This window comes from Pinus tabuliformis, chromosome 3_2, assembly GCF_031772625.1.
Source record: "Pinus tabuliformis cultivar Carrire ecotype Pingquan chromosome 3_2, CPIR1, whole genome shotgun sequence".
Classification (NCBI taxonomy): Eukaryota; Viridiplantae; Streptophyta; class Pinopsida; order Pinales; family Pinaceae; genus Pinus; species Pinus tabuliformis.
Window position 1 is genome coordinate 454,534,672 of NC_142302.1, and position 25,098 is coordinate 454,559,769.

Sequence of the window (25,098 nt, forward strand, 5' to 3'; positions counted from 1 at the left end):
AAAGCTGCAGATCATGGCCATGAAGAATAACGTATTACGAGACAATCCCCTTTCCATGGTCTTTCTCATGCAGTTACCCATTCTACTGCAAGAATTGGTGTTTGACATGCATGGATCTGCGGCTTCTGCTCTTATGTATTCCTTGGTTATCTATTCTGAAGTTTGGAAGCTGCTACATTCAGAGCGGGGTCAACAATGGAGTCTGATTTTCAGAAATGTGGAGAAAATTGAATTTATGGTTTTTGCATAGCAAGGAGGTGGCTTAACAATAAAGTTTTATTCTTTGAAATGAGGACCGAATTCAACTCATGGTCTTTTAATAATAAAAATGTTTTAATTATAGGAACTGTAGGAACTGTATCAACTGAATTTATTTGTTATCAGTTTTGAATCAGTAAGTGTAGTTTATTTATTTTGACAATGAATCATACTTACTAGTTCTAAACATATAAACAAATAAATTTTAATATGATTTTCGCCAAAAGTATTTCTCAATAAATTTGATATAAATCACAAAAATTTAAATTCAATAGATTTAATCCAACAAAAATAAAATTTCAAAAGCTTCAAAGTGTAGGAGGACACCGCTCACAACCAGATCGTAGATCAATATACCAGTGTTTTTGACGTGGTTAAAACTCTCAAAGAGGGAAATAGTCCACGGCCTGAGCCAACGCGGTCACTTCAGGGAATTTATTAATAAAAGAATGAAAATTTACATATGCTTCTCTCCTGCATCGAGGGTCATTTATAGGGTAACTCGTGCATGAGAGAAGCATATGTAAATTTTCATTCTTTTATTAATAAATTGACTGAAGTGGTCGCGTTGCCGAGGCCGCGTTGCCGAGGCCGTGGACTGTTTCCCTCTTTGAGGGTTTTAACCACGTCAAAAATACTGGTGTATTGATCTGCGATCTGGTTGTGAGCGGTGTCATTTGGTATTCTGTCTGAGGAACTTACCCTGTAAATTCCTACATGGTATCAGAGCTATTTGAGGGCCACATCCGTTGGTGATCCAAATCTGAAGCCGGTAGAACTGCATCCGACTGTCATTTCCTAGATCTGCTGTTTCTGACTACTTTCGGGCCGAGAGGACTGCTCTGTTGTGTTGGGAGAATCTGTTCCAATGAGGAACTCCTTTCGTTTCACGCGAAAAGGTTTCTGGTAGCCCTAGCTGCGTCATTTTTAAGATCTTGAGGTATACAGTGTTTATCACACAGTGATTTTCTCTCTGTTTATTTCGGTTTCGGTTTCGGTTTATTTATCTTTTTTATTACCGGATCTATACCTTTCATTTCTGCGTATGCTCTTTGCCCTGCGACTCTGTGCGATCTGGGCAAATCAGAAACAAAAAGAAAGGATTTTTTTCATGCGTATGCTCTTTTCCCTGCGCCTTAGGGTGATCTCGGAAAATCAGAAACATTGAGGAAAATATTTAGTTTCCGGCTAAAGCTAACTTTGAGTCGCAAGGTTCATTTTTGAAAATATTTAATTTTTCAGCGAAAGCTAACTTTGAGCCGTAAGGTTCGTTTTCTTTGCATGTCCGTGTTGGGTTTTGTGTTTTTTATTTTGTAGGGAAAAAGAGCTTTCTCAAAGCAATCACGCAACCCAAAGCACCCCCCCTCTCGCTCTCTCTCTCCCTCTCTCAAATTTTTTGTATAGCTCAATTGGTTCAAAGCTATTTTAAGGGAGTAAAGGTCTTGGGTTCAAGTCTCCATTTTGTGGGGGCGGACTTTTTCATTTCCACACATTCCCGCACTTCGTCGGCAACTTCAACATTTTTTTTTCAAAAAGCCATAACTTCTTCATCCAGAAGCCATTTTTAGAGCCGTTTTTTTTAAACCAGGCTAATTTTTTGAGATCTATCCATTGGAACACTTAGTTTTAGCATCTTTAGCTACATTTTCCGTTGAAATGGAAAGTCAATACCAAGTTGTACTTAACTATTTCCTATGTGTCAGAATATCCTAACATCCCCCCTTAAGAACAACTTGGGATAGGATTGAAGGATTTACAAATATGACACAATAGGAGAAGGAAGGAGGCACTAGAGCCTATACAAAGTTTATTGTTACTTAATTATATTTGAAAAGCTGATTGCTTAATCTCATCTTATACCTTTGGCAGGCCTATTTTTTATGCGGGTGGTTAGTATGGGCTCGTGTTTCATGATCATGTTTGGATAGTATGCATAACATGCTATGTGTATTAATGAAAGTAATCTTGAATAGTAGCGTTTCTTTCCATATGGGTGGATGTTTTGTCTGTACTGCAAAATCACAGACCATCGTTCTCACTCTGCATATTTTCGAGGAGGGCATGAAGAATGTTTTTGGAGTCGAACTAGTGCAGGTCGTGTGGTGGGACCGTCTACAAGTTTGTGGTAATGCCATAATTTAGTAATTGATTCCTCAGAATCGCTGTAGAATTTGTTCCGGGATGTAACTAGTATTATTATTAGATTGGTACAGTGAACCATATTAAAAAAAAAAAATCAGGATGTAACTAGTATTAGTATTAGATTGGTACAGTGAACCATATTAAAAAAAATAATATTTCATATTTTAAGAAATAGATTAATGAATAGATTGCTACAGTGAACCATATTAAAAAAAATAATATTTCATATTTTTAAGGAATATGAGTAATTAGTTTTTTAAATAGAATTTAGGATTGAGTAAAATGTTTGATATATATTTATGGGATATTTCTATTTGTTTAATCAACATTAAAATGGTAAGTTTCAAAATTTTAATAATAATATGAAGAATAGATATATTTTTAATATTTGATATATATTTATATGATATTTCTATTTGTTTAATCAACATTAAAATTATAAGTTTTAAATTTTAAATAATAATATATTCAGGGATGTAACTAGTATTAGTATTAGATTGGTACAGTGAACCATATTAAAAAAATAATATTTCATATTTTTAAGGAATATATTAATGAAAAAGATATTGGATGACTAATTAGTTTTTTAAATAGAATTTAGCATTGAGTAAAATGTTTGATATATATTTATAGGATATTTATATTTGTTTAATCAACATTAAAATTATAAGTTTTAAATTTTAAATAATAATATAATGGATAGATATATTTTTAATATATAGAAATTTAAAATAAAGATAATTTTATATTATATAAAAGTTTAGTGTAAAATTAGTTAAAGCTGCAATTTTAATTACGGGGAAAGACAAGTTTACTAGGATTTTAATTTAATTATCAATAATTATTAGGTGGATGGTAGGGATTTAACCTCCATATAATCTTGTTAGTAGTATAGACAAAGGATGAGATTTATTTCAAAACTAGTTATGCATTTTTTGTTCATTTAATTATATTTATTAATTAAAAAAATGTTCTATGTGGGGGTGAATCTCCATGGTTAAGAATTTTGTTACATGTTTTTTTTTTTTTTTTTTTTAATCAACAACTTGAAATATTCTCATTACATGTTTTAATGCTTATTATAGATTAATACCCATAGGCATAACCATTTAATTTATATGGTTGTGCTATTTTTCCCATCAATCGTGCTCCATGAAATAACAAAAAAAAACTGTGTGCCAAAAATCACAAAAAAGGATGCAAAAGACACCGCTCAAAACATTATTTTGGCAGGATACCACCCCATGTGACCCCTCATTGCACCCAAAGCATATGAATCACACGAGGCTAATCATGCAACGAATATAACACATACTTTCTCTCAGTCATTGTTCTCTTTTCATATAGGGGATTGCATGAATACATGATAAACAATCAAGGGGTAACAATGTCTTTGTTTCCTTATATCAAGAGAAATTATTAGTGCTCATAGACTTTGTTAATGAATCTACAACATTCTTCAAAGTGTCCACCTCTACCAGAAAAACCTTATTGTCTTCAACCATGTGTCTCAAAAAGTGGTACTAGGCATCGATATGCTTTGTCTTCTAATGATAAGTAAGTTCTTTGCCAAAATAATTGCACTTTGACTATCACAACCTAACCTTACAACTTCCTAGACAAAGCCAATACTTGAACACAATCTCTATAAATGTACAAATTCCTTACTTGCATGAGTGATTTCCATGTATTCAACTTCTATAGTTGAGAGTGCCACTACATATTGTCTCTTGCTAATTTAATTTATTGCTTCATCAAATAGGATAAACACATACCCACTTATCTTCTACAATCTTGATTTCTAATTTATTTTTCATCAACAAAGCCATGTATGTTCAATACTCTATCCAATCATAGTATTCTTTGCTAGAAAAATCCATAACCAATAGTGCTACATAAATACCTAAAACCCCTCTTTATTATTTCCCAATGCTTATTTCGTGGTTTTGACATATACTTGCTCAAAACTCCCACTCCATATGAAATGACCAATCTAACACAAACCATTACATACACTAAACTAGGAATGACACTAGCATACAAAACATGGGACATGTCCTCTTCTTTTCCCTATCTATTGGGACATTGATCTATAGATAACTTTACACCTATAGGAATATGGACCTTTACTAGTTTACATTCTTGCATATTAAACCTCTGTAATATTGTTTCAACATTTTCCTTTAATTTAACTAGAGTTACTTATTTTATTAATCTCTTTTAATTTTCATACCCAAAATGAAATTTGCAACACCAAGATTCTTCATGTCAAATTTAGAGGAAAACTGAGTTTTCACTTTCTTGATGATTTCCATGTTGTTTCCAATAAACAACATATCATCCACATATAAGATCAAATAAATAAAATGAACATACTAAATTGAAATACACATAGTAATAAACTCTACTCCTTATAAAAGAAAGTCATAATATATAAGTATTAAATTTTTGATACCATTTGACCCATACACGGGCTTTCTCATCTTGTTAGACAACCCTTTCTTACCTTTTTTCTATAAATACTCTAGTTATTCCATGTAAGAATGTTGTATTCACATCCATTTGTTGTACTTCAATGTCAAAAGAAACACCAATAGATTAGTGTTGAAATTGTAGAAAGAAAAGGCTTCATTTGACTAGTGCCTTAGTCCAATGGAGAAAAATCGATTTTCCACATCAGCAGGATGACTTGGATTGCACTTTGCTAGAGTGACATGGCCTTGTCTACTAGTTAAGTCAGTAAATTCGAGTTTGTAGGCTTGGATTAGAGTTGTACATGTAGTGATTGCTAAAATTTATCAATCTAGTTCAGTTATTTTTAGTTGAACTTAGTTTACTGAGCTCTAGTCATTAGTTGAAGGTCAATTCAATAGTTATGATTATTTAACTCATTGCTCAGTTAACTAGTCAATCAACTAAAAATAGACCTGGTCATACATGGAATTCGAATTTCCTAGTTGATTGAGTGGATGTAAAATGCACATTTATCTTTATAATTGTATACTATTGAGTGTATAGTGATTTTTCATTGAGCAGGTGATCAATTCTCTTTGGATTTGCATAATAAAATATAGAATTTCCCTATCTTTTAGGAGCTTAATGCCTCCAAGATTTCACAAGAAATAGGAGGTTAGTTAAGGCTTGGATTTGTTAATTGTTGGCTAGAGAAGGTCAGGAACCAGGAGAACAATTTTACAGTGTAGGGTGCGCTTCAGAGCTTGAAGCAAGACATTGTAATTGTTTCTCATTCTCATATGAATTAATGCAAAATAGTGGAGGGGTTTTTCCCAGTTGGGTTCCCCCATAAAATCATTGTGTTCCTTATGTTTTGATGGTTGCATGTTATTGCATGTGTTTCTATCATGTGTTTTTATTTCCACAGAATAGTAGAAGACATTTATGTCTCTTGATTTTAGTTTGATTTCATTAGCAGTAGAAAATTTCTTGCAATTTCTACATGGTACCAGAGCTATGAAAGACTACATAGAAATGTTGTTCTAGATATTCTCTTAGAGAAATTTTGATTTGCAGAATTTTTGGTGCAAATGTCTTTAGTGCAAGAAAAATGTCTTTCAATGGATTGAGGCTTAAGTATGTATTGGAGGGTGCTTAAATTTTTTTTGCTAGGAAAGACAAGATGGAAGTTGTTTTGATAACAATGGAGTATGGGAATTTGGGGCTATGTAGACTCTTAGTCCCAAATTTGCAAAGATTTGGGCATGATACATAAGAGAGAAGGAGTAGTTGTAGTATAATCTTCTCATGGATCATTACCCTTGTTACGGGGGCCCACAATATTCAGTAGCAGAAGGATCAGTGTTAGTTGATGCAATAATATCTTGGGCGATAATTGAAGGTTAGTAATAATCGGAGACTTAGGAGATAATTGAAACTCAGAGACACAATTGGTTTAGTATTTTAGATGATTCTTAGTTGAGGTTGTTGTAGTAGCAACAACAATATTGAGAGGGAGTAGTGTTACAGTACATTCCTACAAGAGCAGGATTGGGGTTGTGCAGAACCCTTTTCTTGCTAAGAGGGACCATTGAAATTGTAGCAAGAAAAGGCTTCATTTGACTAGTGCCTTAGTAAAATCGAGAAAATTCGATTTTATCCAATAGAACTTAACTTAGTAACAAAAGAAAAAAGTTCACCAAATTTAATTACCTCTACTTGAGAATAACCTTTTACTACTAACCAAATTTTGTATTTCTCCACTTTACTTTATGCATTAAACTTCTTTGTCACACCAATTTGTTTCCAATGAGAATTTTTTCAAGGGGAAATTTTGTAGATCCAAAGTTTCATTTTAGTATAAAGCTATCATTTCCTTGATCATGGACTTTTTCAAAAGCTTAGCATCATATGAATTGATTATATATGTCATATTTTTAGTTTTAATTTGTTATATACAATGTATGACTATTTTTCTATATCTTATAATCCTACTACCACTATCTTTTACATCAGTTATTCCAAAACCCTATGTGTTGACTACCAATGTCTTTCACATAAGTTGTTCCAAAATATTAAAAATATAGCTAAGTCCTAATCAAAATATGTCTTCATATTATAGAGCAAAAACCAAAAAATATATGAAATCTAAAATGTCACAAGTCCTTGTGGAAACTAATGTCCCTAGATAAATTCATTTAAGACAAGGAAACTGTCAACCAGGTACAAAGCTTCTTTAAATACTGACTCAATATTTATCTAAATATATGAGTAAAACTAATAATTTGAAAAATACTAAAGATATCTTCCATACGTAAAACACCTATTACATCACTGGGATGAAATTTTATTGTTTTTCTATTTAGTAGCCATAATAGAGCTTCCAAGTACACAATATTTTTTTATCTAAAGCACACTGTAACAGGAAAAATAATGCTATAAATTCACCTTGATTAGTGGTACCTATTCCAAGGTTTTCCTTATTAATGAAATAATGATCTCCTAGTAGTAAATAACACAAAAACCAAATTACAAAAGTTCTTTGGATCACGGTGAGCTACATCAACTATTCTATGCACAATCCTTCTTTATGTTCACCTGTTCTATCAGATGACTAATTTTGAGCTTTATACTAGACTTATAAGAAAACAAATATTAATTTGATCTTATCATGAAACTTTGAAAATTGGAACTTGAACATCCTTCTTCTTAACTCAACTTTAATTACTTGATTCTTTATTAAAGTTAAAACAAATTGTTTTTTCTTTTTCATTTATATATTTTTTAAATCATTTGTATTTTTTGGACACCTAATCCATTGGTTGGTGTGGAGGAATGCCAAGAGTCATAGGAGTCTAAGAGACCTCTTCGTAGATGAAAACCAAGGGTCATTGAGAATTGTATATATATATTTCTTGTGAATAGAATGAAACACACGAGTTGTCCAAATTTTCCTCTATTACTTTTGTGTGTGTTTAACATGGTATAAAAGTAGGTTTATTCCTTCCCTACTCAATTTTAAGCCACAGTTGTGTGGCATTCTTAGAATTGTTATGGATTCCTTTTGTAGTTGCAATTTTTACCAGAGCTCAAAATTCATTTCTATTAGAGAAGGTTAACTCTATACCTGGGCTCTTTAACATATTCTCTCTACATGCATGTTCTGCATTTCAGTCTTGCCATTTTGGCCCTAATTCTTTGCCATATTATCTACACATCTAACCTCTCTATCATACTCTGCTCTAACATGGTATGTCCTATATTTTCTTGTACATAGTCATAATGGAAATATTATCCATGCATATCAATGGTATATTGAGTTTCTGCTGCTAGAAATCATTCTACTTGTCCCTCAATTTGTTGGTGTGCTCTCTCTCAATCTAGACTCAGATTTCAAAAACATTTGAATTGAATTTCTATATTTGTGGTCATAAAACATGAGTGAACATTCATGGAAAATAGGGAAATGATTTTGATGCTTTTGGCATATTGAAAATTGGATTGATAACTTTGACCTACCAGCCAACCTCCCATATGGTCCTCAGGAATATGTACCTACCTTGAGAGGATATGACACAAAATTTGGCTTTGTAAATCACAACACCATCTCTTCCATGGTCAATTAATCATAGATATCCAAGGTAGTAGATCCATTGACATTGAATATGTAAAATCTACCTGCAAATCCTATTTCTTTCTTCCAATATTTCTTTGGGGCTTTTATTCATGTAAGTAGGATAAAGCGAGGTGGTGAGAAATGGTGATTTGTCCCATGGTAAATGCCTAAGTAAGATGCTATAAATCACTTTAGTTTAACAATGCATGAACTTCTAATGTTGCAGATATCATCTCTCACATTTTCAGGCTTAGAATGATGGTTCCACTAGTTCTTTATTTTGGTGAGCACTCGTCAAGATTCTAAGCATTTTAATTCCAGTTCTAAGGATTATTAGGTATAAATAGTTTTGTTTGATTTTTTCTTTAAACATCACTAGTAAAAGTAGCATAATAAGAAGCCAATGAGATGGTGTCTCCTAGTTCTCACCAACATATTGCTTTCTTTCTATGTAATGTGCTGCTACTACAACCATTTGTGCAATGTTTTCAGCTCCATTAACTATTTTCTTCTGTAACATCTATTGCCTTGGTCACCCACCTCTCTTTGCATTTGTTAATAAATAATTGATGATACTCCTTCTTACGCTTAAGTGCATGGTGATCACGGACAAGATCCTTGAGCTCGTCATGCATTCTTTTCCCAATTTCAAGGTTCTCATGTTTATCGGTTATAATGCCCTCGACACAGATGGGATTGTTTCCATTGTTGTGCATAGTAGGCATATTATAGAGCTATATTTGAAAATCTACTCCATTTGTTTTTTATTTGTGCCCCACATTTGGAGAATTTGGGTACAAGTGCATACCTGCAAGAGCCACACACTAAACAATATTCCAATATTAAGGTTTCCTTATAGAATCAAAAGGAACTTCAAAGTTTATCTTGTTTTTGGGAGGTTGCACTTGGTTATGTTCCCTTGGTCTAGTTCATCTATTCAAATTTGACCAGTCTGAGCTTGAGTTTTGCAACAATTCAAAGTGTAGAACTTACCAAGCTCCTTGATCACTACCACAAACAATAATGCTTCTAGGTATTGGATTATATTGAAGATAAAGGAATTGAAGTGTTTTCCTCAAATAACAAAGATTTGCAGGAAATATGTTTTTCTCATTAGAGGGTGAATCCATGAAGATGGGTTACACTTTTGGGCTAAATGTGGCAATGGAATTTAAAATTTACTCTTTTATTGGATTGAAATCCTCAAAATTCATATAATCTTTGTGAATTTTGATATGTAGTAAAACAAAATTTGCGGAGAATTATGTTGTTATCCTAATGATATTTTTCCAAAAAGTATGAGTCATATAATATGTCAAATTTCCATTAAATTAAATTCTCATCCTTGCAATTTTTCGCACATCTTAACAAGTATGCACGTGTTTGTACGAAATAACTTATTCTAAAATTTATAATTTGATATATATATATATATATATATATATATATATATATATATATATATATATATATATATATATATATATATATATATATATATAAGTTTTGAACAATGCATCATAGATAACCTAATCCCATATTACCTAGTAGGAATGGAGACACCCACTACTTTGGCTATTTCATCAGAGTAGGCACACACCTAGATTATAATATACATCATTCATTCATTCCTCAACTTAAGTGGAAATTATAGAATAACCTAAAACTAGTCATGGGAGGTGGAGAAGATTCAGGTGAGTACATTATTACTAATCTCCCTAAGACACATTCCATTATTCTTAAAAGAAAGAAGAGATAGACTAGGAGAGAGCTTATACTTGATACCCTAGGAGATGGATATTAGATAAAAGGTGTAAAAGGTTATAGAATTATTCAACCAAATTCGAAATTAAAAAAAAGAAAAACATGTTAAGTTTGATGAAGGTATTTTGGCCTATGTACCTAATTCAATAATTGTGCCATCTTTAGCTTGTAAGCAAGTTAAGCTCGAGTAGAGAAAATCTCAGAAGAAAAATAAAATAAATTGTGAAAGGCCCTACCTTTCAAGGAATTGAAAAACATCTGTATACATACATCATTTTCTAAGGAAAGACCGAGACCTCGGTAAGTAATAATCGATAAGGACCCAACTAGCAGGACAATTTTCCTAAAGACCAATCCAGATAATCCCAGAGTTAAGGACCTGCACGTTAACCCCCATCAAATCAAGTACCCAAACCTTTCTATTTAAGGATTTCCTTCACTCACTTCACCCTCCCTATCCTAGAAGGAAGGAAATAATCATCGAAACTTAGAAATATATGAGTTAGAGAATCTGGCTCTAATAAAATGTTGCATCAAAACAAAAAGTGGCAAAATTGGTCGACATGACATCCATACAAATGTTTTTCCAATAGGGTTTATGATTCTATATCATATTCCATGATCATTTCTCTATATTTGTTTTAGTTAGACTTGAATCAAATGTATACATTTCTATTAGGAATGTGGTCTTGAAAGTATTAAGCTAATGCATCACCTCCTCTCTAGGAGATAAACACCTACAAGAGATCATAGTGATGGATATAAGTAATATTATTGTATTAATCTCTTACGTATCTAAAAATTACTCAATTGGTTAATCCATTAAAATCTCATTTTCATTTCAGAGGAAGATAAACTACGCTATGATGAAATAGCTGAAGTGGTTGGTGTCTCCATTCCTACTAGGTAATATAAGATTTGATGCACTATTCAATTTTTTTGTATATATATATATGATCTACACAGAGCACTAATCAAATCACATTGAAACTTTATTTTTTTATGAAACATTATATATTTTTATTATTTTTCGAAGATGGAAAATTAATATATGAATTGTATTTTTCAAACACATATGTCCGTGCATGATTTTTTTCTACTATTTAAATAAAATAAAAAACCACACGTACTCCTTTGAAGAGACCTTATAAATGAAATGAATGCGATTTTTGAATTTTTCATTTAGTGATCAAGTACAATAAGGGAAATGCAAACAAGTTGGTTGACATGCTTTCAAGGCCACCAACATCAAAGATCATAAGTTTGTGAAATATAATGCACATGGGGCCATTCATCCATGATGCATATGGAGAGGCATGTTTAGATGACGAGGACTTCAAAGAGGTTTTTCAGCAATTGCAGAGCCAAAGACATGTGCACAATGGTGACAACACCATTGACTACCATCTCTAGGACGAGTTTCTCTACATGCTACATAAGGTATGTTCCTAAAGGTGAGTGATTGCAAATGATTAGAGAGGCTCAAACCTCCAAGCTTGCATGGAACTTTGGTGTAAGGAATATAATGGCCAACTTGAAAGGGTATGTGTATTGGCCGAATATGCAAGAACATGTAGCTAGGTTCATAAGAGGATGCTTTCTTTGTTGTACAAGAAGCTTAGTAACATGAAATAGGTCTTATGCTATCCCTTACTTGTAGCCACTTATCCATGGGGAAGAATTTCCATGGTCTTTGTAGGAGTTTTACTAAAAACTAGGAAGAGACATGACTACCTATTTGTGGCAATTGAAAAAATAAAAAATGTGTGTTTTGTTGCCTTGTAAAAAGACCATCATTAGGCAAGAAGTAGAAAAATGTTTCTTTGGATAGGTTTGGGATATTAAAGTGAAACATTTCAGACAAAGAAATGATAATTGTTAGTGCATTTTGGACTACATTGTGGGAGAATATGGGCATGACGTTGAAGTGTTCTACAATATTCCATCTACAGATAGATGGGTAGAAAGAAGTATCCAAGAGGAATTTGGTGCAAATTTTGAAGGATTACAATCGGAAGCATCCAAAGACCTAGGATGAAAATATATTATATATACAACACTCTTGTAATAGAGAAGTTTGAACTTCTAATAGTAAGTCTCCGTTTGAACCTTTTTTTTGGATATTTTCCACCCTCACCTTTGGATATTGCATATGGGAAGCAAGGAGGAGTAAGGGAGGATATTATAGGGGATGAATTGAGAGCTAAATTTTTTATAGAATAGATTATGAAAATCCATATACAAGTACATGATACACTGCATAAGTCACATGAAAAATACAAGGCTAGGCATGATCAACATAGAATAGAGAAGTTGTTCAAGGTGGGAGACATAATATGGTTATAGTTGAAAAGGGAGAGGTTATAGGGTTGTGGTAATAAAATCAAGGCTCTATAATATGGTGCCTTTGAGATACTATAAAAGGTGGAAAAAAATTCTTGTGGAATCAGTATACTCCCACACATGCACATTTACTTAGTTGTGAATGTAGAGAATCTGAAACTCTATGAGCCTTCCATGTTAAATTAGGAAGAGGAACAAGTCCTACCTTCTCTTGAGGATTTGGAAACAAATGCTCAAGAAGAGTTAATAGAAGATACAATTTTTCAGAAAAAATACAGAATTACAAAATAGAAGAAACATGACGTTTGGTAGATTGGGTTGAAAGGATAAGTTCTAGGCAAGGCTAAAGGGTACACTTGAGAGAAGGTGGAGGAAAAATTTCCTCACCTCATTTATTAGAATATTTTTGGGATTAAAAGTGTCCCAAAAAGGGTAAGTATATCTAGATTTTATTATTATATTAATTTTCATCCATATTGATGCTTTCAGAGTGGAAAAAGTGGAATAATAAGTTCACAATACCATTTTTACCAGTGGGGCCTAGTTTGTAAAATCCAGGTGTGAAACATTTTATAAGAATTTTGAGGCATCAAATGACATTTTCTAGGGGTAAAAGGTTTTATTCATTTATTGCAACCCCATTTGGAATATCATACACATAGATACCTTTCCAATGGTGCAAAAATTTACTCAATCAGAGCCTATATGCAAAATTTATGCCACTTGAAAGTTGACCTTCATGTTTTCACCACCACAATTTGAGAGGATGTCCCTTCATCCCCAATTACTCATGGAAAATGGGATATCCACATTATTATGACGAATAATTCTTTAGAAGAGTCCATATTGTAACTCTGGCTAAGAGTTGAGGGAGTCAAACCTAACCAATAGTAGGTTATTAGGTTATGTTATAATTAGGCCACTAGGAGGAAAGTAGGTTCCATTATTTTTTAGTACTTGTTCCATATATGAGAAGAGTAGCCAAGAGGGATAGGGAGAGAGCATAAATAGAGTATTTTTGAACTATATTAGCCCATTGTACACAAGCCTTACTTATTTTTACTTGTAGACATTTTCTATTAAGAGAAAATGAGTATCGTGGCCTCACCTTCCAATTAGGTTTTCCCTCGAAAGCTTTTCCCAAGAAATATCTTGTGTCAAATGTGGTTTGTGAGATTTTGTTTGGTTTTACTGTATTTTTTTCATAATTTTTTTCTTACATACGCAATAAGAAATAATACACAAAACTAGAAATCTAAAGATGAATAAACTATAACAGTGTATATTTTCATAATTCTAAATATAGTTTTATCATATCTATTGCGATGAACTATCTAGTGGAATATCCACATTATTTGATGAAACATGTTGTATCAAAGCGGTTTCTTTGGGTATATTATGGAGATTTTTATGGGTTCTATATTGACTAACATAAAATTTAGAAACCCTAGTCATGGGTGACAATTTTTTTATAACCATCCCAATCCTTGAGAGGAGAGATTTTATGATTGGAAGCATAAGTTACAAATATAAGTTGTAATGTGAATATCCTAATGTCAACCTTAAGCAATAATCTTGGTCTATTCAAATAAGATGGGGGTTTTAATGTAGAGGAACTATTTTATGGTAGATCAAGAGGTTGGAAAGAAATGGAGAATGAGCCAAAGAAAGGACATAAAAAAGATTGACCTAATTATAATGTCGTGAGTCATTCATATTCCCCATTAAAAGTGGAAGAAAAGGTAAATATCAAGTGGTACTAGGGTGATATCAACACTCTGAAGCTAAATCACTAGTTGCAACACTTAGAAGTTTATTTCAATGTTCATTATGTTGAGGAAGAACATAATATTCCATTTGCATGGCTTAAATTAAAGGGACATGCCCTGACCTGGTGGGAAATCCGCAGAGATCCCTTGAGGTTGGAAGGGGATCCTTTAGTGACCAAATTGGAGGACTTTAGAACCCTCCTAAATTCACAATTTTACCCTATCAAGTATGTCGAGTACTAGTGGATTTAGTGGTACTATTTGAGGCAAAAATGTTATATCCCTATAATACTAGTGATTCCCCCATTACTATTGTCATTGTAGCCCCTTATTGTTATTGTTGTGCCCCAGTTGTCCCCACATTGTTAATATTGTGCCCCATAGAAGCCCACTATTATTACTATTGCGCCTTTATATTATTATTGTTATGTTGGCTTTGATAATATTGTGACCTCTTAGACTCTGATATATAGAAAGGAGGTTTTTTCATTTGAATCATCCAAGAATTGTTCATTTGTGTAATATAAAGGAGGTTTCCACCTATAAGAGGCTTATCTTGAAGTTGTTGATCTATCTTGTCTTCTATTTTGTGAGCTGGTTGCATAACGTTTGGTATCAGAGCTTTGGATCTAGGGTTTCGCTATTCCAAACAAGTCATTGTGGAATTCTCACTATAACTTTATTTATAAGAAGTTTCAGAAGATGAGAAAAAAACAATTTTAGCCGAAATATTTTTTACCCTCGGGTCAAAATTTCAGATCTTGTATCGTTATATTTTTAGAGATATAATCCAAGGAAGTTAGGATTTTTGTAGGATCCTGAATTAAATCCCAAACAAGTGAGCTTGGGAAAATCGTCATAACTTTCTATTTGAGTATCATATTTAAATTTCATAAGAAGTTAAAGAAAGAGGAAAAAATGTAGTTTTTTGTGTGTCGTTTTCAGGTTCGAAGGTTGAAATAATGACACGTGGCACTTCGTACAAGTTCACTCTACTGAAAAAGTCTATAATCAAGTAATCTTGGAAGATTAGGTATAACTCTTTCTTGGAGAATCCAATTTCGATCACACTGGTGGTGTTGGAAAGAGGGCTCAGAGGGATACCGTAGTTCGCAATTTCAGACCTTGGAGGTACAAAATTTCAGAGATACCTCAGATTCAATATAAAGCTCCTACAAAAGAAAAAAGGCGTGTAGTCTTTTTAAAAATTTGCATAAGTGTTTTTTGAAAAAATAGTTTGAAGTGATTAAAAGGGAACAATGAAGAGAATTATCATTAGTTGATGCCCCAAAGAAAGAAAATGGCAACACCTAGTAAGCAACCTGAAAAATCTACTATGACACATGAAGAAGAGGAAGAAATGCAACATGATATATCAAAATTACGAGACCAAGTGCAACAAATTTATCTCTCACAAAAAGTAATAGTGTAGGAATTTATAGGGTAAGTTCCTCAGACAGAACACCAAAAGGACACCGCTCACAACCAGATCGCAGATCAATACACCAGTATTTTGACGTGGTTAAAACCCTTAAAGAGGGAAACAGTCCATGGCCTGAGCCAACGCGGCCACTTCAGGCAATTTATTAATAAAAGAATGAAAATTTACATATGTTTCTCTCATGCACGAATTACCCTACAAATGACCCTCCATGCACTTTAAATAGAATTAATGGACCAATCGGGTGTCAAGCCACGAATCAAGTGTCGGTAATACTGAGGAGAGAATGAACCATCGGATCACTACATATCGTGACCATCGGATTGTAAGTTACAAAATGTACAATGGTAAAGAAACACACTTTACCTAACTCTACACTAGACCAAGTTGTACTTAACTATTTCCTATGTGTCGGAATATCCTAACATCCCCCCTTAAGAACAACTTGGGATAGGATTGAAGGATTTACAAATATGACACAATAGGAGAAGGAAGGAGGCACTGGAACCTATCCCCCCTTAGTGACAACTTCCTGAACTCCAACCATAAATCGAAGTTTAGTGAACTTCGCCTCTGTGAGAGCCTTTGTGAAGATGTTTGCAACTTGATCATCTGTTGAACAATATTTCACTTCAAGAACATGGTTGTGAATGAGCTTTCTGATGAAGTGCATGTGCAGTTCAATGTGTTTGCTGCACTGATGTTGGACTGGATCTTTGCATAGCTGAATGGCACTTTGATTATCACACCAAAGTGTAGTCGGATGTTGTTGCTGAAACCAAAACTCTGACAGGATCTGACGAAGCCACAAGGCTTCCTTACTAGCTTCTACGGCACCACGATACTCTGCTTCTGCTGATGAAAGAGAAATGGCAGCTTGTTTCTTACAAGCCCATGTAATAGGTCCTGAACCAAGAGTGAACACATAACCAGCAGTAGACTTCCGATCATCAGGGTCACCAGCCCAATCGGAATCAGTGAAACCAACCAATAGAGGAGATGCTTCGGCACTGTAATGAATCCCAAACTGAATTGTACCTCGAACATAACGAAGTATTCTTTTAGCTTCTTTCCAATGACTTTCACGGGGGTTTTGCATGAACCGAGCAACAAGGCCAACAACAAAGGAAAGGTCAGGACGAGTATGGGTTAGATACAAAAGTTTTCCTACAAGTTGACGGTATAAGGTAGCATCAACTTCAGGAGAAGTACAAGTGACTGAAAGTTTGACTCCAGACTGAAAGGGAGAAGGGGCTGGCTTACAGTCTTCCATGTGAAAATGACGTAGAATATCACAAGCACGTGGACTGATAGGGATGTCTATTTCTCCAGATCTTAGATTCCATATTGCAGAAATTGATTCTCCTGATGAAGCAATGAAACAAATCAATAAATTTTTTGGCATTAAAAATGAAATTAGATCCCATCAACTTGAAAATGAGTTGCTTACATTGGACCTAATAATTTTTCTTGCATTGAAGATTTCTTGTCCAAGTTCAAGACCCTTAGATATCTTTTGGAAGGTGTTAAAGTTAAGAAAGAAGATAGTAATCTTATCTATTCCATTCTTACAAAGTTGTGACCAGCCTACTCTGTGTTTGTTTCCACCTTCCATTCTACAAGAGAAGCCTTCATTTCTCAAGGAACAGACTACAAATCCCCTTCCTTTGACTCTTTTTGTGATTCTTTAATAAGAGAACAAGAAAAACTCTTACACCTTGGTCTTCTTAATCTTGGAAACTCTTCCAAGAAAGCGTTAGCCGCCCAACAACAACCAAATTCAAAGAATCCCAAGAAGTCATATCCTAAAAAGAATGGTCCTAAACCAAACAAGGGTCCTAAGCAATTTCAGCCCCAAAATGAAAAATCATTTCAACAAAATGATAAAACAAATAAAAACAAAGGGAAGAAGATTGATAGACATTGCAATTTTTGTAATCGAGATGGCCACTTAGAATCAAAATTCTTTAAGAAGATGGAAGCCTTGGAAGCAGCAATGAAGAAGCATAACATCCATTTGGGGAAATCTTCAACTTCAACTTCATCTTCAGGAATGGCACTTTCTGCATGTGGTTGTCAAGCATCTTGGTCTGGCTATGCATTAAATGTATCTTCTTCTTCTCATTCTCATGAGTGGCTCATTGATTTTGGAGCTTCTTATCACATGGCCAAAAACAAAGCCATGTTTTCTTCCTTAAATGATTGTAACACCAAAAATATATATGTTGGTGATGATAGATCTCTTAATGTTGTAGGGACTGGAACTGTTCATCTAGACAATGGTCAGTTTAATGATGTATTATGTGTTCCAACCTTATCCTGCAACCTTCTATCTGTATATCAGATAACTCATTCAAGTGAAGGTAAAATCATTGAATTTTCACCTCATGATGTTGTAATCAAGGACTTAAGAGATCCTAAACAGATTTTGGCTACTTGCATTGCTGATGATTCCACAAGGTTGTATAAGTTTCACAACTTTGGGTCATCAAATCTTCCCTCAGTATTTGTTGCTCATAACGATGAAGTGAGCAAACTTTGGCATGAGTGATTTGGTCACTTAAACTATCGCTCCCTTCAGCATCTATGTAAAGAAAATATGGTGACAGGTCTTCCGATGGTATCTTGCAGAGATGGTGTTTGTTCCAGATGTGTAATCGGAAAACATCATCGGGACAGTTTTGAAAAACGTGCCTCTTGGCATGCCTCAACCCCTTTACAGCTTGTGCATAGTGATTTATGTGGTCCACTTCCAGTTGTGTCATTCTCTGGCTGCAAGTATTTCTTAACTTTCATTGATGATTTCTCCAGACGCACTTGGGTATACTTCTTAAAACTCAAGAGTGAAGTATTTAACACTTTTTTGGCCTTCAAGGCCTTTGTTGAAAAACAATCTGGACATCAAATTCTTAAGTTAAGATCAGATAATGGCGGAGAATATGTTAAAAACACGTTCATCAAATATTGCACTGAGAATGGAATTCAAATGCAACATACTGTTCCATATACTCCACAACAAAATGGTGTAGCTAAAAGGAAGAATCGCACCTTAAAGGAAATGGCTAATTGTATGCTACAATCTAAAGGACTTGGTCTTAGTTTTTGGGCAGAAGCAATTAACTGTGCAAATTACATAATAAATCACACTCCTACTAAGGCTTTAAAGAATATCACTCCAGAAGAAGCATGGAGCTCAATCAAACCAGATGTAAGTCACTTTCGTGTTTTTGGAAGTGAAGCGTGGGCCCATATTCCAGATGAAAAGCATAAAGATTTAGAACCTAAGAGTGAAAAATGTACTTTTGTTGGATATTCTGAAGATGTCAAAGGCTATAGACTTATTCCATTTAAGTCCAAAAATGTTATCATTAGAAGAGATGTAAAATTTGATGAAAATATATCGGCCTGCGAGCCTAGTCCAACGATTGTGCCACCTCTCCCTATCTCTTCTACTTTTGAAAACATTTCTTCTTCAGATGATGAAAGTGAGGATGAAAATCTTGCCCCACCATCTCAGGATCCTCCTTCAGCTCCTGAGCTTCCAAAATGGGTTCATGCTACTCGAGATGCAGCAGGTGATCTTGCCGGTGATCCTACAGATCAGCGGCGTACACGTTCTCAGTTCGAGAGAGCCTCTTCTTTACTGGCTCAAGCTCCAGTAAATTATGATCCTGACACCTTTGCAGAAGCTTCAGGCCATCCAGATTGGGAAGCAGCTATGAATGAAGAATATCATTCATTGTTGGCAAATGATACAGGGATCTTGTTCCTCTACCAAAGGGACGAAAACTTGTTAGATGCAAATGGGTTTATAGAACCAAGTATGGACCATATGGGAAAGTTGATAAACATAAAGCTCGTCTTGTTGCTAAGGGTTTTTGACAGGTTGAAGGCATTGACTACACTGAAACCTTCTCCCCTGTTGCCAAAATGAACTCTATCCACCTTGTTCTTTCCCTTGCTGCCTCTTTCAAATGGGAAGTCCATCAGATGGATGTTAAATCTGCCTTCTTGCATGGGGACTTGCATGAAGAAATGTATATGGAACAACCCATTGGCTTCATACAAACAGACTCCAGCCTTGTATGTCAACTTAAGAAATCCCTTTATGGTCTCAAGCAAGCTCCTCAGGCTTGGTATGCCAAAAATGGATTGCTTTCCTTTAGAATCTGGCTTTTCTAGGTGTCATTGTGACAATACTGTCTACACCAAGAAAGTGGGCAACTCTCTTATCATCCTTGTTCTTTATGTTGATGATCTTATCCTTACTGGTAGTGATCCCAACCTTATAAACCATGTGAAGTCTAGCCTTACAAGGAAATTTGAAATGACAGACTTAGGACACTTACACTATTTTCTCGGTCTTCAAGTCTTGCAATCCAAGGAGGGTATTTCCCTTTCCCAGTCCAAGTATGCTTGTGATATTCTACGTCATTTTCACAGGGAAGACTGTAAGCCAGCCCCTTCTCCCTTTCAGTCTGGAGTCAAACTTTCAGTCACTTGTAATTCTCCTAAAGTTGATGCTACCTTATACCGTCATCGTAGATCAATACACCAGTATTTTGACGTGGTTAAAACCCTCAAAGAGGGAAATAGTCCATGGCTTGATCTTGCCTATTTTCCCATTTAGCAGCCTTATCTTCATCCTTCGGTTTCTTTTCTTGGCCTGAGGCTATTTTGAAGAGAGGTATTTACTTTCCATTTCAATGGAAACTGAAGCTAAAGATGCTGAAAATAAGTGTTCCAATGGATAGATCTCGAAAAATTAGGCTGGTTTAAAAAACGGCTCTGAAAACGGCTTTCGGATGAAGAAGTTATGGCTTTTTGAAAAAAAGTTGTTGAAGTTTCCGACGAAGTGCGGGAATGTGCGGAAATGAAAAAGTCCGCCCCCACAAAATGGAGACTTGAACCCAAGACCTCTACTCTCTTAAAATAGCTTTGAACCAATTGATCTATACAAAATATTTGAGAGAGAGAGAGAGAGAGAGAGAGGGGGGGGGGGTGCTTTGCGTTTCGTGCTTGCCTTCAGAAAGCTCTTTTTCCCTACAAAACACAAAACACAAAACCCAACACGGACATGCAAAGAAAACGAACCTTATGGCTCGAAGTTAGCTTTAGCCGAAAAACTAAATATTTTCAAAAATAAACCTTGCGGCTCAAAGTTAGCTTTGGCCGGAAACTAAATATTTTTCTCAATGTTTCTGATTTTCCAAGATCACCCTAAGGCGCAGGGAAAAGAGCATACGCATGAGAAAAATCCTTCCTTTCTGTTTCTGATTTGCCCAGGTCGCACAGAGTCGCAGGGCAAAGAGCATACGCAGAAATGAAAGGTATAGATCCGGTAATAAAAGGGCTAAATAAACCGAAACCGAAATAAACAGACAGAAAATTATAGTAAACTGCAAATAAACACTGTATACCTCCAGATCTTAAAAATGACGCAGCTAGGGCTACTGGAAACCTTTTCGCGTGAAACGAAAGGGGTTCCTCACTGGAACAGATGCTCCGAACACAAAAGAGCAGTCCTCTTGGCCCGAAAGCAGTCAGAAACAACAAATCTAGGAAACAGCAGTCGGATGCAGTTCTACCGGCTTCAGATTTGGATCACCAATGGACGCGGCCCTCAAATAGCTCTGATACCATGTAGGAATTTACAGGGTAAGTTCCTCTGAAAGAACACCAAAAGGTCACCGCTCACAACCAGATCGTAGATCAATACACCAGTATTTTGACGTGGTTAAAACCCTCAAAGAGGGAAACAGTCCATGGCCTGAGCCAACGCGGCCACTTCAGGCAATTTATTAATAAAAGAATGAAAATTTACATATGTTTCTCTCATGCACGGATTACCCTACAAATGACCCTCCATGCGCTTTAAATAGAATTCATAGACCAATCGGGTGTCAAGCCATGGATCAAGTGTCGGTAATACCGAGGAGAGAATGAACCGTCCGATCACTACATATTGTGACCGTCAGATTGTAAGTTACAAAATGTACAATGGTAAAGAAACACACTTTGCCTAACTCTATACCTAACTCTACACTAGACCAAGTTGTACTTAACTATTTCCTATGTGTCGGAATATCCTAACAAATAGAAGCTAAGATGGATGGTTTGAAGAATGGAACCAATGGTATGAAAGATAACATTGAAGATTTGGAAAGACATGGAAGGTTGGAAGGAAGGTTTGAAAAAGTTGTTACAAGAAAGGATTCCTAATGGCGAAAAGGTAGTAGAGAAAACTCATAATGAGAACAAAATAAATGTTAATCATGACTTGAAGAATGAAAACATTGAAGCTTTGAAGAAAGATGTGGAAGGTTTGAATGAAAAGTTTCTACAAGAAAGGCTTCCTAATGGAAAAAAGGTAGTAGAGGAAATTCATGATGAGAACAAAAGAAATGTTAATCATGATTTCATAGACTCTAATGTTGGAATAAAGACCCACCACGTTCCAAAGATTGATATGAGGAAATGTTGGCCCTCATTTTTGGTCTAGTTTTGCTTAAGAAAGCATACATAGTTTCTATATTTTCCATCCATTTTCCATCACATCCACCTCATTTTGATGTATTTTATTCATATTCAACTATTTAAATTTAATTTTGCAATTTTTAGAAGTTTTTATGAAAATTGAATTTCAAGTGCAATTTTTGGACAGAATCAGAAATTCCCATAATAGCTATATGGATGTCATATTTGCAGGACACCTGGGCCCAAGCTAGATACATTTATCGAAATATTGGGAACTAGGACTTAACTAAGTCTAATTGGTTCGGTCAAACGAAGCTAAATTAGGCCCAGTCAAAGCTAGTCAAATGGGACCATTCATTCAAAAAATCCTTAGGAAATAGGGCAGTTTTATAATTTCATGGTATTTTCCATATTTTTAGTGATAGGTTAGATGAATTCAACTTGGATTGGTGGATATGGATAGATATAGTTGTTAGAGATACTTTAGATCAGTTTGTTTCATGATCTTCTATTTAAACCAAAACTTTGAAGGCTTATGTATGTAGAATTTATATAATTTTATGTGGAGACATTTGAGTATTTGAAGTTAATTTGAAGAACCTGTTCTACTTTCATTTTGTTGTTCAATGGTGTGGATGATTGACTGAGGTTGCAGTGGTTGATAAACTCTTCAATTTTTCAAAGTAAGGGTGCAGGCCCCCAATCCAAGCTAAGTACACTTCATTGTTAAACTAGCTTTATTTTCATAAACTAGTTGCTTCAGATCTGTTACTTGTTTTGCTTTAGATTTTCTTACTTGATTTGGTGTATGATGATTTATATTTTTTGATGAATCTTGGTTTATTTATCATCTTCATATGAAGGGACAATCCATTGTTCAAGTTGAACCCTCCTTCTATTGGATTAATGAATAAAAACTAGAGTTCATCTTTCTTGTTTTCAAGTAGTTTTATGCAATTCGAGTTTTCTAACAATAGCATTATGATGAATGAATTTGTGATGAGAAATATCAAGGATCTCCTAATTTAGGAGCCTATTTCATTATATATTTGTGCATCCTAAGCTATTGTTAATTAATGGTTTTTGATTTCGAGGGACACAAATGGATCTCCTAAGTTAGGAGCCACTTCATCTTACATATATTGCATCAGTGAATTAGAAATTATTTAATTATATTTATATTTATAAAATGTATTTCCTTAGTTCTTCATATTTTGTTTTCTAATCTTGACTACATCTGATATCCATACATTTTGGACATGCCTCCAAGTTTTACAAACCTGGATTGATAATGAAATATTTGTGTTAATTTATGTTAATAAATTAGCCCAAAATTTTGGCACCATTGTCGGGGAGGCATTCATCAACATAGTCAATTAGAGGAGAAAAACAAAACTTAAAAAAAACACAACAATACAATAATAATAAAAATTTAGTTATGTTATGTTTCTTTATGCCTAGGAATAGAGATCCGGAAGGTAGATTTATTAAACAAAACCCCCCATCCATAGAAGTAGGACCATCAAGACTAACTACACCGATTGATGGTAAACCAACAATAAAGGAATTAGAAGAAAAACAAAGAATAGGACAAAGATTAACTTTAATTGAAAGACAAACCTTGTTAGCCTGGGAGGTAAAAAGAAAACAAAATTCAAAAGCAACAACCTATTTAGAAAAACAAAAAGAAACAAGGAGAATTGTTAAACCAATAGATCAACCCATTTTTTAACCCCTAGATCAATCTATTTTCGAAAACAAGCAACAATTTGAATCTCAATTTTCCATCAAAATAATTGAAACGATGACAGAAGAAGGGCAAGGATCTATTATTCTCACCCTAGAATAGAGACTTGAATATGAAAGACAACAAAGAGAATGGAGAAGAAAAAGAGAGGAAGAAGCAAGAAGGGAAGCTGATAGAAAGAGAGAAGAAGAAAGAAAAATAGAGTATGCCAACAAAAGACTAAATGATAATGAATAAGATGATTAGGAAGCTACTTTTGGCTTTCCAATATTAGACATAAGTGCAATATTAGGAGAAGAAGTGAAAATGAAAAAAATTCCACCTTTTGTATTGCCTAAGTTTTATGGAATGCCAACAGAAGATCCTGACTCATTTATGTCTGAATTCGATATCTTGTGTAGAACTCATGGATACACAGATTGCACACACAAGCTTTGCCTCTTTCATGCTACTTTGAAAGCAACAACATTAAAATGGTTCATGGGTTTAGGAGAACGTACAACCACTTCTTGGGATGACATGAAGAAAAGTTTTCTCAAAATTATCAAGCCTATTACAGACCTAGGGACTTGAAAGAGGATGTTTTTAGAATGACACAACAAGAAGATGAAAGTTTAGAAGAATATTTGGAAAGGTTTTCTTACAATCTTCAAAAATCAAAACAACACTCTCTGAACTTAGATACCATCTGTACAATATTTCTAAAAGGTTTAAGAGATGAATATCTTGACATTTTGAATGTAATGGGTAAGGGTGATATTTAAAACTTTCCATTTCTGAAATTTCAGATCTATGTCAAAAATATTCAAGAGGAAGATAAAAAATTGGAAGGACAGATATTAGTTCAAAAGCAGCAAAATCAACAACTGGAGGGGTAACAAGAGCAGAGATAGGGAGCTTACTTGAAAAGTTCAAAATTGATCTTCTAAGTAACTAAGGGCACAAGTAGATGTTCTGAAAGAAAAAAAAAAGAAAGAAGAACAAGAACAAATCTTAGCAATCTTTTGTCCCAAATGTAGAAAGAAGCATGCATTAAGAGAATGTCCTTTAGATAATGTTCAAGTATGTGGTCTTTTCATGGAAAACC

At 34.4% G+C, this 25,098-nt stretch overlaps 1 pseudogene; it reads right to left on the bottom strand.

Annotated features, from left to right (window-relative positions):
- LOC149181260 (DNA replication licensing factor MCM4-like) overlaps nucleotides 1-25,098 on the bottom strand; it is a 182,856-nt pseudogene that overhangs the window by 136,194 nt on the left and 21,564 nt on the right.